Raw genomic sequence first — 6947 nt, 5'->3', positions numbered from 1 at the left:
ACGGGAATCCTGAATTTCACAACGGCCGTGGCGACTCGCGCTGCGGGAAGAAAGAGGGGGCGGTTCTGATTCGTCCGTCGCTCCGTCCCAGGTGTTTCTGGGGAGATAGCACCTCTCTGCTGCACCCCCCTGCTCCCCAGCCCCCGACTGCCCGGGTGGTTGGAAAGCAACTCGCCGCTTGGGCATAGTCCCGTTGTCGCGGAGGCCGGGCACCAGCGTCTGAATGTATGTCACCACTGAGCCAGATTATGAGCTTAGATTGGTCAGTCTAGCTATTGGCGCACTCAGGATTGCTTGGTGTGTGCTGTCGCTTATCATAAATTGGTTAGTGTCGCTATTGGCACACTCAGGATTGCTCAGTTAGTGCTCCCAATATCTTAAATTAGTTAGTCTAGCTATTGGCACACTCTATTGCTCAGTAAGTGCTGCCCATTATCTTAAATTGGTTAGTTTACCCATTGGCGCACTCAGGATTGCTTGGTGTGTGCTGTCCCTTATCATAAATCGGTTAGTGTCACTATTGGCACACTCAGGATTGCTCAGTTAGTGCTCCCAATATCTTAAATTAGTTAGTCTAGTTGTTGGCACACTCTTGCTCAGTAAGTGCTGCCCATTATCTTAAATTGGTTAGTTTACCCATTGGCGCACTCAGGATTGCTTGGTGTGTGCTGTCCCTTATTATAAATCGGTTATGTCGCTATTGGCACACTCAGGATTGCTCAGTTAGTGCTCCCAATATCTTAAATTAGTTAGTCTAGCTGTTGGCACACTCTATTGCTCAATAAGTGCTGCCCATTATCTTAAATTAATTTGTGTAACTATTGGCACACTCTCTTGCTCAGTTAGTCTGCCTCACTATTTCAAATTGGTTAGTGTAGCGATTGGCACACTCAGGATTGCTCAGTTAGTGCCCACTTATGTTAAATTAATTAGTGTCGCTATTGGCACTCTACTGCTCAGTAAATGCTGCCCATTATCTTAAATTGGTCAGTGTAGTTCTTGGCGCACTCGGGATTGCTTAGTTAGTGCCCACTTATGTTAAATTGGTTAGAGTTGCTGTTGGCACTCTCTACTGCTCAGTAAGATTTCTCCGCTATCTAAAATTGTTTAACGAAGGAAATGGAAATTCTTCGCTCAGTTAGTGCTCCCTGCTGTCTTAAATTGGTTAGTGTAGCTATTAGCACACTCTTTTGTTCAGTAAGTTCTCCCCATCATGGTAAATCGGTCAGCGTCGCTATTGGCACACTTAAGATTACTCAGTTTGTGCTCCCCATCATCTTAAATTGGTCAGTGTGGCGACTGGCACACCTCTATCGCTCAGCAAGTCCTCCCTGCTATCTTAAATTGGTTAGTGTAGTTCTTGGCGCACTCAGGATTGCTCAGTCAGTGCTGCCCCATTGCGTGATTGTATCTAAGAGGAGATGTTTTTGGTTTGGTTCTTGCCCCACATGGGCGAGGCTGACGTAGGTACGCTGCCTCTCTCGAGCAGCAAGGGAAAGGTGTTTGGTTCGCTCCGACGTTTTTCTGGGAAGGCTTGGCCCGGGTTGCATTTGGGGCCAAAGGCAACGAAGGGTCGATGGCATTGACTCAGGCCCTCCGAGCGAGCTCGACAGCCAATGGAAAAGCTATTTCCTCCGTCAGACAAGTCAGAGAGTCTGCAATTGGCTGTTAGTGTGTGTGTCTGACTGAGTGCCAGAGAGGAGACTGGAAACTGTCGCTCTCTCTCTGTCTCCCTCCCCCTCTCTCTCTCTCTCTCCCCCCCCTCGCTCTCTCTCTGTCCCCCCCCTCGCTCTCTCTCTCTCCCCCCCCTCGCTCTCTCTCTCCCCCCCTCGCTCTCTCTCTCCCCCCCCCTCGCTCTCTCTCTCCCCCCCCCTCGCTCTCTCTCTGTCCCCCCCCTCGCTCTCTCTCTGTCCCCCCCCTCGCTCTCTCTCTGTCCCCCCCCTCGCTCTCTCTCTGTCCCCCCCCTCGCTCTCTCTCTGTCCCCCCCCTCGCTCTCTCTCTGTCCCCCCCCTCGCTCTCTCTCTGTCCCCCCCCTCGCTCTCTCTGTCCCCCCCCTCGCTCTCTCTCTGTCCCCGCCCTCGCTCTCTCTCTGTCCCCCCCCTCGCTCTCTCTCTGTCCCCCCCCTCGCTCTCTCTCTCTCCCCCCCCCTCGCTCTCTCTCTCTCCCCCCCCCTCGCTCTCTCTCTCTCCCCCCCCTCGCTCTCTCTCTCTCCCCCCCCCTCGCTCTCTCTCTGTCCCCCCCCTCGCTCTCTCTCTGTCCCCCCCCTCGCTCTCTCTCTGTCCCCCCCCCTCGCTCTCTCTCTGTCCCCCCCCTCGCTCTCCCTCTGTCCCCCCCCTCGCTCTCTCTCTGTCCCCTCCCCCTCGCTCTCTCTCTGTCCCCCCTCCCCCTCGCTCTCTCTGTCTCCCTCCCCCTCCCTCCCCCTCTCCCTCTCTCTCTGTCCCCCTCCCCCTTGCTCTCTCTGTCGCCCCCTCGCTCTCTCTCTGTCCCCCTCCCCCTCGCTCTCTCTGTCCCCCTCCCCCTCGCTCTCTCTCTGTCCCCCTCCCCCTCGCTCTCTCTCTGTCCCCCCTCCCCCTCGCTCTCTCTCTGTCCCCCTCCCCCTCGCTCTCTCTCTGTCCCCCTCCCCCTCGCTCTCTCTCTGTCCCCCTCCCCCTCGCTCTCTCTCTCTCCCCCCTCCCCCTCGCTCTCTCTCTGTCCCCCTCCCCCTCGCTCTCTCTCTGTCCCCCCTCCCCCTCGCTCTCTCTCTGTCCCCCTCCCCCTCGCTCTCTCTCTGTCCCCCTCCCCCTCGCTCTCTCTCTGTCCCCCTCCCCCTCGCTCTCTCTCTGTCCCCCTCCCCCTCGCTCTCTCTCTGTCCCTCTCCCCCTCGCTCTTTCTCTGTCCCCCTCCCCCTCGCTCTCTCTCTGTCCCCCCTCCCCCTCGCTCTCTCTCTGTCCCCCTCCCCCTCGCTCTCTCTCTGTCCCCCTCCCCCTCGCTCTCTCTCTGTCCCCCTCCCCCTCGCTCTCTCTCTGTCCCCCCTCCCCCTCGCTCTCTCTCTGTCCCCCTCCCCCTCGCTCTCTCTCTGTCCCCCTCCCCCTCGCTCTCTCTCTGTCCCCCTCCCCCTCGCTCTCTCTCTGTCCCCCTCCCCCTCGCTCTCTCTCTGTCCCCCTCCCCCTCGCTCTCTCTCTGTCCCTCTCCCCCTCGCTCTCTCTCTGTCCCCCTCCCCCTCGCTCTCTCTCTGTCCCCCTCCCCCTCGCTCTCTCTCTGTCCCCCCCCCCTCGCTCTCTCTCTGTCCCCCCCCCTCGCTCTCTCTCTGTCCCCCCCCTCGCTCTCTCTCTGTCCCCCCCCCTCGCTCTCTCTCTGTCCCCCCCCCTCGCTCTCTCTCTGTCCCCCCCTCGCTCTCTCTCTGTCCCCCCCCCTCTTTCATTCTCTCTCTCTCTGACACCCCTCTTCCTCCCTCCCTCCTTGCCCCCTCTCTCTGCTCCCCTAAGCTGTGTGTTCTCTGCTGACGAGCGAATGAATCCTTGGGCATTTTACTCTGGGGGGAGGGGGAAAAAATACACTGTTCCTTTCCTACTCTTCTCCTGCGGGGGGAAGGGGGGGGACCCGTCCTGAAACTCACTCTTCCCTCTTCCTGATTTTGAACCCTCTGTGTCCTTACGGAGAAATATCCCAGCCTCTCCCAATCTCTGCGCATTGGCTGAAGTTCTCACAACCCCGTCCCCGCTCCCCCTCTGGGGACTAATCTGGTCAATCTCCTGTTCAACCCTACCCTCCCCCTCCTCCCCCCAGCGACATTCTCCCTCAGTTTGGCGAGGGGATAGTGTGTGCGTTCCCCTGTGTCCCCGTGTCCCCTGTGTCCCCTGTGTCCCCTGTCCCCTGTGTCCCCTGTGTCCCCTGTCCCCTGTGTCCCCTGTGTCCCCTGTCCCCTGTGTCCCCTGTGTCCCCCTGTCCCCCTGTCCCCCTGTCCCCCGGTCCCCTGTGTCCCCCCTGTCCCCCCTGTCCCCCCTGTCCCCCCCGTCCCCCCCGTCCCCCCCGTCCCCCCGTCCCCCCGTCCCCCGGTCCCCTTGGTCCCCTTGGTCCCCTTGGTCCCCTTGGTCCCCTTGGTCCCCCCTGTCCCCCCTGTCCCCCCTGTCCCCCCTGTCCCCCCTGTCCCCCCCGTCCCCCCCGTCCCCCCCGTCCCCCCGTCCCCTTGGTCCCCTTGGTCCCCCTGTCTCCCCCTGTCTCCCCCTGTCTCCCCCTGTCTCCCCCTGTCTCCCCCTGTCTCCCCCTGTCTCCCCCTGTCTCCCCCTGTCTCCCCCTGTCTCCCCCTGTCTCCCCCTGTCTCCCCCTGTCTCCCCCTGTCTCCCCCTGTCTCCCCCTGTCTCCCCCTGTCTCCCCCTGTCTCCCCCTGTCTCCCCCTGTCTCCCCCTGTCTCCCCCTGTCTCCCCCTGTCTCCCCCTGTCTCCCCCTGTCTCCCCCCTGTCTCCCCCCTGTCTCCCCCCTGTCTCCCCCCTGTCTCCCCCCTGTCTCCCCCCTGTCTCCCCCCTGTCTCCCCCCTGTCTCCCCCCTGTCTCCCCCCTGTCTCCCCCCTGTCTCCCCCCTGTCTCCCCCCTGTCTCCCCCCTGTCTCCCCCCTGTCTCCCCCCTGTCTCCCCCCTGTCTTCCCCCTGTCCCCCCCTGTCCCCCCCTGTCCCCCCCTGTCCCCCCCTGTCCCCCCCTGTCCCCCCCTGTCCCCCCTTGTCCCCCCCTGTCCCCCCCTGTCCCCCCCTGTCCCCCCCTGTCCCCCCCTGTCCCCCCCTGTCTCCCCCTGTCTCCCCCTGTCTCCCCCTGTCCCCCCCTGTCCCCCCCTGTCTCCCCCTGTCTCCCCCTGTCCCCCCCTGTCTCCCCCTGTCCCCTTGTCCCCCCCTGTCCCCCCCTGTCCCCTTGTCCCCTCACTGATACCACTGTTGAGGGCGTTTGCTACGAGCGATTTCGAACCCGCACCTCGTCCTGTTGATATGTTGCTATCTTGTTGATGGTTTGAACCAATGTGTGTCGGGGGGAGGGAGGGGAGTGGGTTAATACAAATAAAATATTCGCCAAACCAGTTACATCTCTTGACTATAAGGATTTAACAGGTACCGAGCGGTGTGATGCATTCTGTTCCAGATCATCTTAACTTGAGGGAAGGCTGTCCCGTTCATCGCTTGCCTGTTGGTCTGGCAAGATATAAACAGCTCAATATATAAATTATTGAATTTATTGAATTATCTATTAGTCACAAGTCGGCTTGCATTAACACTGCAATGGAGTTACCTATGTCCCTCTGAAACCTGCCACTTCCCTCCGCACTGTCTACAACTCCACTGAATTTAGTGTCATCCGCAAATTTACTAACCCATCCTTCCACGCCCTCATCCAGGTCATTAATAAAAATGACCAACAGCAGTGGCCCCAAAACAGATCCCTGCGGCACACCACGAGTAACTGAACTCCAGGATGAATATTTCCCATCAACCACCACCCTTTGTTTTCTTACAGCTAGCCAATTCCTGATCCAAACCACTAAATCACCCTCAATCCCATGTGTCCGTATTTTCTGCAAAAGCTGACCATGGGGAACCTTATCAAACGCTTTGCTGAAATCCATATACACCACAGAAATAGCAAGCGTCTAGAGAAGGATTGCCCAGTAACAGAGATAGCAAGCGTCCAGAGAAATTGAGGTGTGAATTGCCACATCAAAAACATTGCTTACCAAGATCAGTGGGGCTATACAAATAATAACTTCCAACGGTAAGGGATGTGAGAGATTGGGACAGCTGAATCCACAAAGTGGGATATCAAAGGAAGTGAACGGAATGACTGCTCATGCCCTTTTTGGGGGAAAGAGGCTGGTTTTCCATCCAACAAATAGACAGGCAAAAACACATTTTGGTGAACAATGATTTGGACTTAAATGTAAGGGGTGCGATCATAGAATCCGTACAGTGCAGAAGGAGGCCACTGGGCCCATCAAGTCTGCACTAACATCTAGGCTTGCACCATCACCCTATATATTTACCCTGCCAATCCTCCGAAACTATAAATCTTTGGATATTAAGGGGCAATTTAGCATAGCCAATCCACCCAACGTACATGTTAAGATGCAATTTAGGTTGGCCAAGCCACCTAACCTGCATCACTTTGGACACTAAGGGAGAGTTTAGAATGGCCAATCCGCGTAATATGTACATCTTTGGACACGAAGGGTCAATTTAGCATAGCAAATCCAATTAAGGTATGCATTGTTGTACACTAAGGGATAATACAGTAAGGTCAATCCACCTAACCTGCACATCTTTGGACATTGAGTGGCAATTTATCATGGCCAATCCACTCAACCTGCACATCTTTGGACACAGAGGGACAATTTAGCATGGCCAATCCACCCAACCCGCGCATCTTTGGCTACTAAGGGGCAATTTAGCATAGCCAATCCACCCAACCTGCACATCTTTGGACACTAAGAGGAAATTTAGCATGGCAAATCCACCCAACCTGCACATCTTTGGATACTAAGGGGCAATTTAGCATAGCCAATCCACCTAACCCGCACATCTTTGGAACTAAGGGGCAATTTAGCATAGCCAATCCATCTAACCTGCACATCTTTGGACACGAAGATGCAATTTAGCATGGACAATCCACCTAACCTGCACATCTTTGGACACTAAGGGGCAATTTAGCATGGCCAATCCACCCAACCTGCACATCTTTGGACACTAAGGGACAATTTAGCATGGCCAATCCACCCAACCTGCACATCTTTGGACACTAAGGGACAATTTAGCATGGCCAATCCACCCAACCTGCACATCTTTGGACACTAAGGGGCAATTTAGCATGGCCAATCCACCCAACCTGCACATCGTTGGACACGAAGATGCAATTTAGCATAGCCAATCCACCCAACCCGCACATCTTTGGGCTCTATCATTGGTATTGAATTGAGTTTAAATTGTGTTTGATAAT

This window comes from Mustelus asterias, unplaced genomic scaffold (assembly GCF_964213995.1).
Source record: "Mustelus asterias unplaced genomic scaffold, sMusAst1.hap1.1 HAP1_SCAFFOLD_2409, whole genome shotgun sequence".
NCBI lineage: Eukaryota > Metazoa > Chordata > Chondrichthyes > Carcharhiniformes > Triakidae > Mustelus > Mustelus asterias.
This window is presented reverse-complemented; position numbering follows the sequence as displayed.